Here is a 12,697-nt window from a genome sequence, read left to right as displayed (position 1 = left end):
GCTTCCAGACTTAGTCTGACTGCCTATCCTGATGTTCTTCCCATCAGTGTGGGCAGATTGAACATATTAATAATGCTTGGTGCCAGGGATTGTGGTAATAAGACACCTACATGAGAAGAGGCAGAGCTTGTTTAGTCACTTATTGTATCAGAGCTTTCTTTTTTTTTTTCTTTTTTTCTTTTAGGCACTTTTTATTTTCCAAAAAAAATTGTCGTTAATATATAAACATCTCATTCTCTCAAAAACGTCTACAATTATACAGCTGTTTGCTCCATTATTTGCATAGGAAATGACCACAATACAAAAATAAGAGGGAAAAAGAAGCAAAACGAAAACCGATTTATGCTTTTCATGTACGTGTGTTTCCACGTATAAACATTTTGAAGCCTCTTACAAAATTATTTACATCGTTTGTCATCTATTTGCATCTTTTAGGAGCAACTTTTCTAACAAACAAAACTATAATTTATCAAGTTATGAAAAATGTCTTCTAAAAAAACGTACTATATTACCACAAAATAAATAAACAATATTTTAAAAACAAAATTAAATTTTCATTTCAGTTAAGACCTCTTTTGGCATTTTGCTTATTTATTCTGCCCTTTGGTTAACAGCATCGGCATCACATTACTATTTTATATTGCATATCTGTAGCACCTGCTTCCTTAAGTTTTCAACATACTTATATTTAAAGGCAGACACTGAGTCACTATTAATAGATTAACTAAACTGCACTGTAATTTAGATAAAATTACTGTGTCTCACCGTATATTACATGCAAAATCCACATAAATTGTCCTTTAACCAACAGTGCTGCACTAGCGAACATCTCGATATATGAAAACTGCATCATCAGTTCAACGTTTCGGTACATGAAACTGCATCATAAATGCAACATTGTCATATGTGAAAACGACATCCTAAGTCCTTCTTTTTAAAAATGACATTGCGTTTAGCTTATTGTAAGAGGTTGAACTTTTGTATTTTGTAACTATCTTTAAGCTCTTCAGTTTATAATTCATATAAAATGCCTTTTGTATTTAAAATAATCCTATTTTAATCAGTGCATGAAATTTGCTTTTTTAAAATTCATTTGAATGATTATTCCTTCCCTCTAAAGAAATGATTTTGGTAATGTTGAGAGGTACCTTACCACAAATCCTAACTGTAAGTGTATTCATGGTTATTTTCAAAAGAATTATGACTATTCCCCAAAAGAATCCTAAAAAACTTGTAATAAACCTATAAAGATGATTTGCATATTTACAAAATGTTGAATAGCAAATATAGGCAACTCATATATGTATATATTTTTTAAAAACCCACATATTTGTTCAATGGTTATTTGTGAATTGCCAGGTACACTGTATCTCTAAGGAATTACCTACTATTGAAAAAAACTACTCAATGCCAAGTAAAATCTTGACATACAATCCATTCTTCTTCTGGTGCCTGCCAACTGATTTGTTTACTGAACACTGTCACATTAAATGATGGTGCCTAGGTAAAAACGCTGCACACACTCCCCTCCACCCCCACCCCTTACCCATGTTGAGATGTGGCTGCCTGTCATGAGATGAGATCTGCTTGAGTAAAGCCATATACATTACAGCAAGCATTCTAGATTCTTAAAATGACCAAACACTTTGGTATTAATACAATGTATTCCCTGTTTTCTCAAATATACACAATATACATTTCCAATTTTAGTTGTGGTTTTGTTTTTTTGTTTTTATATAGGAACAGTTAGGTCTGTCGTTTGAGAGGGAGCCCAGGGGACCTGGAACGGGTCACACGGGCAGTGCTCAGTTCTGGTGCCTCTTCATATGCAGGGCCAGGTGGTCAGAGCGCGAGAAGCTGCGGTTGCACACCCCGCACTGGAAGGGCTTGGCGCCTGTGTGCTTCCGGTGGTGGCAGGTCAGCTCATCCGATCGCGCGTACCTCCAGTCACAGCCTTCCCAGGTACACTTGTATGGCATTTCACCAGTGTGAGTCCTCAGGTGAGCTTTTAAATGAGAAGACTTGGTATAAACTTTTGTGCAACCAGGGTAATCGCAGTAGTGGATGCGTCGTTTCTCCAAATCGGGGTTACTCCTTCTGTTGTATCTGACAGGTTGGATGTTTTGTGAGTTAACTGGCAGGGTGGTGGGTAAATTTGGATTGTGAATTGCCCGTTTAGAAGCAATTGTAGCAGCATAGGATGGAGGTGGGGTTAAATTCTGGAGCATCTCTGCTTGTCTGTCTGGACTTCCAGGCTCTGAGCTTGGTGGTGACGGGGGAAAGTAAGTGGCCTGTTGTGGAAGACTGACTTGGCATTGTGTACGTGCAAGGGGGCATGCCCTGGAATTGTTTCACTGCAGTCTGCGGAACAGCAGAGGTGTGTGTGTTAAGGCCTGCCATGGCAGCTGACATAGAAACATTAAGAGTGTCATTGCTGCTGTCTGGTTTGTAAAACTGAGCATATCTAGATCCGCTGTATTCAGTAGCTGGTACAGGTGGCCCTGCTGGGGAGGGACAGAAAGATGAAGATCTGGTGTAGGAAGTTCTTGTTTGATGAAAATATTGTTCACCTCTGGAGCTGCGGTCTGGTGTGAGCTGAATATGCTGGTGAACTCAGGGAGGGCCTGGGTCGGGGCCGGAGGAGGGGCAGTCCTTTCACTCTGGTGGCTGAAAATGGCAACAGGTTCTGTCTTGATGTGTGTTACGCACAGTCTCTGGGATTTGTAGAGGCCAGTTCTCAGGTGAGTGATGTCAGGGAGAAGGACGTTCCTGTTGATAGTGTAAGGTACCCTTCAGTGTCAGTGAAGAACTGGTCTACGACTGAGGCACTGTCTCGTCTATACTTTTTATGCTCTGGAATTATAGCAACTGGAGGAAGCTGAGGTGTCAGATACTTCTCCATTTCACATCTTGTCTGGACCAGCTCCTCTGGAGGCAGCCGCGGGCCGGCGGCGGGCGGCTGGGCTGGCTGCGGGGCCTGCGCGGGCGCGGGCTGCGCCTGCCGGCGGTGGTGCGCGTGCTTCAGCTTCTCGCCGGGGAAGAGCGCCGCGTCGCGGGCCGGATTGTCGGCGCCCAGCACCGGCTTGAGCTGCGCGAACACGGGCTCGTCCTGCGGCGCCGGCGGCTGGGGCACGGGTCCCAGGCGGGCGCTCATGCTCAGCACCCGCGTAGCCATGGGCACTCGGGGGCGCGGCTCCGGGCGCGGGTCGGGCGCACTTCACCCACGCTGGCTTGGGCCGGCGAGCTCAGCGCAGGGCTGCCGGCGGAGGAGGGGAGGTTTCGGGTGGACCCCTCAGACAGCAGCAGGCAGTTTTCGAAGGCGCGCACGAAAAGCAAAACCGTTCCGCTCTTCCACAGGTAAACGCCAACGTCCTCCTGGCGGCCACTTTCTCCCGCCCCGCCCCACCGCGCTCTCAGGCTCTCCGGAGCCCGCTCCCGTCACCGCCGACCTCCGCGAGAGAACTGCGAGCGCGCGTACCACCTGCCCCGCTACTCTTTATCAGAGCTTTCTAAAGCAAGGGAATCAGCCATCATCACTGTGTTAGCTGGAAACTCATAGGTAGTCAGGGAAGTGGAAAACATCATAGTGAACAGAAGAGAAGGGTTCAGGTATGCTTTGATTGGATGTGGTTGGCATGAAGAAGCTGCAGTTGCACTAATTAGAAGCAGGGCATCCTCTGTAATTGGTTTGGGGAGCATATTGGCTTTTTCTGGTTGGTCCTGAGGTGGAAGCAAAAATAAGGGAAGCTATAGTCATTGAACAAATCCTATCTGTTCTGGGTCAGTTGCTGCAGAGCTTTTGGTTTGGTTTCCTGGGGCTGATTGCTGCTGAGATTAGGGATCAGAGTACAGGGGTGATATTGGTTGGAAAGTGGAACCTTTATGGGGAATAATCAAGGGAGGATTCAGCCATCCCCGATTTTGAAGGATTAGTAGAAGTTTGCCAAATATCCAAACAAGGGAAGTTGTCACAGAGAGAACAGCAGGCACAGAAGTGTAAAACAACAAGGCATGTGAAAGGGGCCTGACTATATTTTGGAGTTTTGAGAATATGACTAGGGCCAAGTCCCACAGAGCCTTATCCACAAGGCAAAGGAGTTCAACTAACCCTAAAACAAATAAGGATCTAGAAGGAATTTACAGCCCAGAAGTAGTGCTGTCAAGCTTGCTAAGTGACAAAATATGCTGGACAGGGGGTAGCTATTTGTGAAAAAGGCCTTGGGATATCTAGGACTCAATGACTAGAGCAACAGTCAAGCCAAGGTCAGTAACAAGATACTGGGATGAACAATACCACGTCAGGTAGAGAGGATTGTAGGAGTACTGGAAACAAGATTTAAATTCAGGACATAGACAAATCACGTGAGGTAGCAGCACACAGAAACAAGAACTTACCCTCATGAGGCTCTTTTAAAAGGCCTCAATATGAACGATTCTGCTCATAATGGTGAACATCTTTAAAGTGCTGCTCAGCACCTGACATGTAAGACTGAACTGGATGCACATTTTGAATATGCAAAACTCTTTGCAAAGATAATTGTAATTGTCCCGTTTCTATTATTAGTGTTTATAATCACAACACAAGAAATCAGTATCCAGGGATAAATACATGATAAACAATATTAAAATGTTTAATCCAGTAGTTTTAGATGAGAATTTATTTTAGCTAATGACCCCAGGTGTCATGCTTTAGAACAAGGGTTTGCAAACTATGGCCCCCAGGCAAAATCAGGCATGCACCATTTTTGAGAAGGTCTGTTGGAACACAGCAATACCCACTTATTTATGCATTGTTTATAGCTACTTTCACACTACAACAGCAGGGCTGAATCATTGTAACAGAAATTGTATGGTCTGTAAAGCCTAAAATATTTGCTATCTGGGTTTTTTTTTTTTTCTTTCCCCTTGAGATGGAGTCTTGCTTTGTCACCAAGCCTGGAGTGCAGCGGTGTGATCTTGGCTCACGGCAACCTCTGCCTCCTGGGTTCAAGCAGTTCTCCTGCCTCAGCCTCCAGAGTAGCTGGGATTACAGGCACCCGCCTCCACGCCCAGCTAATTTTTGAATGTTTAGTAGAGAAGGGGTTTCACCATGTTGGCCAGGCTGCTCTCAAACTTCTGACCTTGTGATCTGCCTGGCTTGACCTCCCAAAGTGCTGGGATTACAGGCGTGAGTCACTGCACCTGGCCTGCTATCCAGCTTTTTACAGAAAAAGTTTCCCAGCCTTTGACTTAGAACCCAGGGCAAATGGAACAAAATATATTCTAATTACTTGACATGAAAATAAACATAATATGTGAATCCTATCTTATGTGCATAATCTTCATAGGAGGTAATATCAGTCCCATGGTGTAGATGAGGAAGGTGAGGTTCAGGGAGGTTAAGTAATATTTTGAGCAGAATATAACAAATATCCAAAGTATGATTTTGACTTATGTCTAACTAGCTTTAAAGTCTTTCTACTTTGTCAGATTTTCCCAGTTGTAACTTGCTGTTTAATTTAGCAAACATTGAATAATTACTTCCCCAGTACCTGGTAGGTCACTGAGGTAGGTTCTATAGCGGTAACTTGCCTTCAAGAAACTAAAATCTAGTGAAAGAACCAGAGAACCAGACAAACATGGCAAAGCATGAACAAAGGCAGGCCATATAGGTTTATCAAGTGTAGAAGTTAAGAGCCTGCCTGTCTTGAAGTCCTGGGTCTGCTACAGGTAAGCTGGGCAACAAATCTAGTTATGGGATCTTTCTGTCGTGCAATTTTCATGTCCATTAGGAAAAGATGATAGTTACTTGTCTTATGAAGATTGTGAGGAATACTGCATTATTTTATTCAATGCATACTACTGAGCATCTACTAGAAACTGATATTGTCTGAGGCATTTGAAATACCTCATTGGACAAACAACCACTGCTTTGTAGAATTTATGATTGCCAGGGGAAGAGAAACAATAAATTGTAAGCATTGTTAGTAAGTTAATTGTATAAAATATTAGAAGAAAATGAGCACTGTTGAAAAAAGATAATAACTAAGTATAAGAGAGTATGGAGATCAGCAACATGGGGCAGTGGGGAAGGGGAACTGCAAATTAAATAAAGCCATCTGGGAGAGCCTCCTTGAGAAGGTGAGTTAGGAGTGAAGACTCAGAGAAGGTGAGAGAGTTGGCCATGTGCGTTTCTGGCTGAGAGCACTCCCAGCATGAGGTGGTTGAGGGGAGCAGCAAAAGTCTAGGCCATATCTGAGGTAATAACTGTGCTATCCAAGGAGAGGTAAGTGTGCCAGAGTGGTTAAGATGGAATAACCAAGGGAAAATAATTCAAAGATGAGGGATCAGAGGGGGTCTGGTTCATGTAAGGCTTTAGGGGTCTTGTGAGGACTTTGAATTTCAGTCTATCTAGATATGCTTGCAAGGCTTTAAGAAGAAAAGGATATAACCCTTTGAATATTTAAAATAATGCTTTACTTAGCTTATAGTAAGTGCTCGAGAAATATTAGTTGTAATTATTTTAATGTTGTTATCATGTTGTGTGTATCCCTAATGGGGGATAGCTCATTGTCTATGAAGGTGGTCAGTGTATAAGATGAGACTGGAGAAGCAAATAGCTGCCAGATTATAATTAGTGTCACACCAAGAAGATTTTGTACTTGATTGTGAAGATGGTAAGAAACGGAAACAATTTGAGACCCATGGTCACAGGAAGACTATGAGTTTAGTCTTCAGCTAACCCAATTTGGCCTATTTGTCTCCTTCTTAGGAGACTGAGATAGCTGAGATCTGCTGGGGTAGAATTGGAAAATCTACTTCATTATTTCTAGGCCAGATCTTGGCATTCCTATGATTATAGCTCTCCAAAGGCTCTCCTTGTTTTGAGGAAAAAGTCCAGTTCCTTTGCATAGAAGGTAGACCACAATCAGAACCCAGCCTCCATGTAGAATTTTGGCCTTTTTGTTTCACCAGTGCCAAATTCTGTGAAGTTTCCCAAACATGCTACATGGCTTATGCCTTCTGTATCTGCCCATAATTTTCTCTCTTTCCTAAACTTACACTTTTCCATATAAACTCCTGAAAATTCCAAAATTCCTTCAAAACTCTCATCGGGTAACATTGCTTAAAGCTTCTGTTAGTTTATTCCTTTCTATTGTTTTCTCTTTTTTATTTTATATAAGTTTATTTTACACTTATTACATTTCATTAGAATATTGTGGTTGTTGCTGTTGACTCTATATGAAAATAACTGCCCTCGAATTATTTTCAGATCACAAATTTTTAATGAAAGGAGATGGTGGCTGGGCGCAGTGGCTCACGCCTGTGATGACAGCTCTTTGGGAGGCCAAGGTGGGCAGATCACTTGAGGTCAGGAGTTCGAGACCAGCCTGGCCAACATGGTGAAACTCTATCTCTACTAAAAATACAAAAATTAGCCGGTCATTGTGGTGGGTGCCTGTAATCCCAGCCACTCTGGAGGCTGAGGCAGGAGAATCACTTGAACATGGGAGGCGGAGGTTGCAGTGAGCTGAGATCAGGCTACTTCACTGCAACCTTGGCGACAGATCAAAACTCTGTCTCAAAAAAATAAATAAATAAGGAGATGGTATGTAATCAATATTAATTTTGGGCCTCTCATGTTAGCTAATACGTTTAAACCTAGGACAAGATAGAAACTGACCGAGATTATTAGCATGTTTCAGTGCATAATATTTTAAAATAATTCAACACTGACACATAATACTATACTATTCCACTTAGATATTAAAAAATGGTAACAGAAGTCTCACGTTCTTGTCCTGGCATGGTGGCTCACATCTGTAATCCTAGCACTTTGGGAAGCCAAGTGGGGAGGATCCCTTGAGCCTAGGAGTTTGAAACCAGACTGGGCAACATAGTGAGACCTATCTCTACAGAAAATTTAAAAACTAGCTGGGCGTTGTGGCAAGCACCTGTAGTCCTAGCTACTGGGGTGGCTGAGGTGGGAGAATTGCTTTTCCCAGGAGTTCGAGGCTACAGTGAGCTATGATCACATCACTGCACCCCAGCCTGGGTGATACAGTGAGAACCCTGTCTCTTAAATAAACAAACAAAAAAAAATCCCAGAACTCTAATGTTCTTATATGACATAGGACTTTTAAAAATTAGTCGGGCATGGTGGCGCATGGCTGTAGTCCCAGCTACTTGGAAGGCTGAGACACAAGAATTGCTTGAGCCTGGGAGGCAGAGATTTCAGTGAGCTGAGATCATGCCACTGTACTCCAGCCTGGATGATAGAGCAAAACTTTGTCTCTAAATAAATGAATGAATGAATGAATGAAAGTATACCAAAAGTTTTAACTTAACAAATTTTATTTATGCCTCACATTGATGAAGTGATAAGAACTAATAATACTAATACACATATAGGATATTTTCCAAAAATTTTTTTTAAAAAAATTAAACCCTTATGATATAGGAAATAATTTAATTTATTTTTTTTTTTTTGAGACGGAGTCTCGCTCTGTCACTAGGCTGGAGTGCAGTGGTGCGATTTTGGCTCGCTGCAACTTCCGCCTCCTGAATTCAAGCGATTCTCCTGCCTCAGCCTCCTGAGTAGCTGGGACTACAGGCATGTGCCACCACGCCCAGCTAATATTTGTATTTTTAGTAGAGACGGGGTCTCACCGTGTTGGCCAGGATGGTCTCGATCTCTTGACCTCATGATCCACCTGCCTCAGCCTCCCAAAGTGCTGGGATTACAGGTATGAACCACCATGCTTGGCTGCAAAGTGATTTAAATTTATCAACAATTTTATCTTAATGCAAAATTTTTGTCATTTGTGATATTTTCCAATAGCTTATCTGAAATTGTTAGAATCAGATTTCAAAATAAGATTTCAAAGTCAGATTTCTTTGAAATCACAATTCAAAAATATTTAGATTTTAGAAAGGTAATGTGGTAAATATACTGCATATTTTGGAATATCCCTAGTGGCAAATCATATGAATAATCACATGAACTGGGATCAATAAAGACTACCCCTGGCTGAGTGCGGTGGTTCACACCTGTAATCCTAGCACTTGGGGAGGTTGAGGTGGGTGGCTCACCTGAGGTCAGGAGTTCAAGACCTGCCTGGCCAACACGGTGAAACTTCGTCTCTATTAACAATTAGCTAGTGTGGTGGTGGGTGCCTGTAATCCCAGCTCTACACAGGAGGCTGAGGCAGGAGAATTGCTTGAACCCAAGAGGTGGGGATTGCACTGAGCCAAGATCGCGCCATTGCACTCCAGCCTGGGCAACAGAGCAAAAACTCCGTCTCAAAAAACAAGACTATAATGCTCCTACATCAGCATAGATCAGATTTTACCAAACGTACGTTTAGGTATTCATAAATGTTGAATTTTGTAATTCCATATGAAGAATAGTAGATCTGCATATATTTTCAAATACTAATAGTTATAATTCCATAGTTTATAAGTCCAATTTTTGGTTATTTTCATTATTAATATTTTTCCATTCATCTACCCTTTCTAATAGAGAATACAATATGTTTCTTTTTCTTTTCTTTTTTTTTTTTTTGAGATGGAGTCTCGCTGTGTCCCCCAGGCTAGAGTGCAGTGGCGCAATCTCAGCTAAGTGCAACCTCCGGCTCTCAGGTTCAAGCAATTCTCCTGCCTCAGCCTACTAAGTAGCTGGGACTACAGGCGCGTGCCACCACGCCTAGCTAATTTTTATATTTTTAGTAGAGACTAAAATTTTAATTTTGTATTTTGTATTTTTAGTAGAGACGGGGTTTCATCATGTTGGCCAGGCTGGTCTAGAACTACTGACCTCAAGTGATCCACCCACCTCAGCTTCCCAGAGTACTGGGATTACAGGTGCGAGCCACCGCACCTGGCCAAGAATACAATATGTTTCTAAGTTGATAGTCTATCATTTATCCACGTTTCTATGATGAACTTAAGTAATTTATAATTTCTCCCTATTGGAAATAATGATGCTACAAATAATTTCATTTATGTATATTTTTGTTCATTTGAACAATTTCTTTAGAATAAATTCCAAAGCATAAGCCACTGGATCAAAGAGAATTAAATCCTTTTATTTTTAAAAACATTGGCAGATTTCCTCCAGAAAGCACTATGCTAATTTACAATGCCCCCAGAAAAATATTACTATGCCTTTTTGGTAGTATTATTAACCGGACCATCGGTATTCCTTTCTTATGCCCGTTTAATAGTGTAGGATGGTTCATTTACTTTTTTTACATTAGCATTTCTTCAATTGCTACTAGTGAAAAGAACACAGTCCCATATATACATGTATGTATTAAATGTGCATTCGTTTTCTTTGTCCTTTTGTTGATCAAGGTCTTAGTGGTGGCCATGTATATTTGAATATGTTTTCAGTTATTAACTCTTCATCATGTTATAGTTACTTTGGTCATTTTACTGATGCTTAATTGGTAAGAATCAATTTCACTAGGGATAAAAGTCAGAAAAACAGAAATTGTGAGTTCCTTTGTGAAGATCCAAGGACCTTCAAGGACCCCAGAATAGGCAAGAACAATCATTCCTATTTTTCATCTTCAATGGAAAAAAGAGCCCATTATACCTTTCTAGCCTATTCTGGAATAAATAACAATTAAATTTTAGTTAGTGTAAACTAACAAAGAAAACACTGTAAGTTAATGAAATGTAGTCTCTACAATTTGTTAGACTTCTTTTTTTTTATTTTTAGGTAGACTTTGTTTTTGAGACGGAGTCTCGCTCAGTTGTCCAGTCTGGAGTGCAATGGCTTGATCTGGCTCACTGCAACCTCTGCCTCCCAGGTTCAAGTGATTCTCCTTGCCTCAGCTTCCCTAGTAGCTGGAATTGCAGGTGCGCAGCACCACTCCTAGCTATTTTTGGTAGAGACAGGGTTTTGCCATGTTGGCCAGGCTGGTCTCCAACTCCTGACTTCAGGTGATCTGGCTGCCTCGACCTCCCAAAGTGCTGGGATTACAGGCCTGAGCCACCGTGCCAGGCCGCAAGCTAATTTTTGTATGTTTAGTTGTATGTTTAGTAGAGACGGCTGTTTCTACTAAACATGTTGGCCAGGCTGGTCTCGACCTCGACCTCGGGTGATCCACTAGACTCGGCCTCCCAAAGTGCTGGGATTACAGGCTAGAGCCACCGCGCCCGGCCAGCATTTATGTTACTTAAAGTACAAAGTAACTGGCCGGGCGTGGTGGCTGACGCCTGTAATCCCAGCATTTTCAGAAGCCCAGGCAGGCGAATCACCTGAGGTCGGGAGTTTGAGACCAGCCTGACCAACATGGAGAAACCTCGTTTCTACTAAAAAGAAAAAATACAAAATTAGCCGGCATGGTGGCACATGCCTGTAATCCCAGCTACTCAGGAGGCTGAGGCAGGAGAATCGCTTGAACCTGGGAGGCGGAGGTTGCAGTGAGCTGAGATCACACCATTGCCTTGTAGCCTGGGTGACAAGAGCTAAACTCGTCTCAAGAAAAAAAAAAAAAGAAAAGAAAAGAAAGAAATTGGCCAGGCGCGGTGGTTCACGCCTGTAATCCCAGCACTTTGGGAGGTCGAAGCGGGTGGAACACGAGGTCACGAGATCAAGACCATCCTGGCTAACAACGGTGAAACCCCGTCTCTACTAAAAATATTAAAAAAAATTAGCCAGGCGTGGTGGCGGGCGCCTGTAGTCCCAGTTACTCGGGAGGCTGAGGCAGAAGAATGGCGTGAACCCGGGAGGTGGAGCTTGCAGTGAGCCGAGATCGTGCCACTGCACTTCAGCCTGGGTGACAGAGCGAGACTCTGCCTCAAAAAAAAAAAAAAAAAAAAAAAAAGGAAAAGAAATTAGAGCGGGGCACATTGGCTCATGCTTGTCTTGTAGTCCCAGCACTTTGGGAGGCCGGGGCAGGTGGATCACGAGATCAGGATCAAGACTAGCCTGACCAACATAGTGAAGCCCCATCTCTACTAAAAGTACAAAAATTAGCTGGGCGTGGTGGCACCCACCTGTAATCCCAGCTACTCAGGAGGCTGAGGCAGGAAAATGGCTTGGACCCGGGAGGCGGAGGTTGCAGTGAGCCGAGATGGCGCCCCTGCACTCCAGCCTGGGCAACAGAGCAAGACTCCATCTCAAAATAAATAAATAAATAAAAAATAACCAATGCAGGAAACCGAGAGGAGAGGTTTGGAAGGTGGTTTAATGAGGTAATCCATATTTTCTGATGATAAATTGGCACCCAGTCAATTTACTCATCAGAAGGGAATACATCGGCCTGGAGTGGTGGCTCGCCCCCGACCCTGTCAGCGTCACCAGCAGCACGGATCCATGAGCCAGAAGCCTCTAGGGCGCCTAAGTCAGGGGGTGGGTCCCCGGCTGCAGAAGGGCAGGAACCAACGCTCAGTGCCACCCCGGAGGCTGCACGGTGCCCAGCGCCAGGGTCCAGCTCCTGGATCACAGGTCGAGGGGCCACGGGCGGCTCACTGCAACCTCTGCCTCCCGGGTCCAAGCCATTTTCCTGCCTCAGCCTCCTGAGTAGCTGGTATTACAGGGGTGTGCCACCATGCCCGGCTAATTTTGTATTTTTTTTTTTGGTAGAGATGGGATTTCTCCATGTTGGTCAGGCAGTTCTGGATCTCCTAGGCTCAAGCAATCTGCCCCGCTCAGCCTTCCAAAGTCCTGGGATCAGGACTTTGCGATCCTGAGCAGATCGCTTGA

General features: G+C 43.2%; 1 pseudogene; it reads right to left on the bottom strand.

The window, feature by feature from the left end:
* Window positions 1–1,805: 1,805 nt before the first annotated feature.
* On the bottom strand, window positions 1,806–3,175 carry LOC116479496 (Krueppel-like factor 5; annotated as a pseudogene).
* Between the last annotated feature and the right edge of the window lie 9,522 nt (window positions 3,176–12,697).

Source organism: Hylobates moloch, unplaced genomic scaffold (genome assembly GCF_009828535.3).
Source record: "Hylobates moloch isolate HMO894 unplaced genomic scaffold, HMol_V3 SCAFFOLD_3, whole genome shotgun sequence".
Taxonomy (NCBI): Eukaryota; Metazoa; Chordata; class Mammalia; order Primates; family Hylobatidae; genus Hylobates; species Hylobates moloch.
Note: the sequence above shows the minus strand (reverse complement) of the source record. Positions and strands in the feature narration are given on the sequence as shown.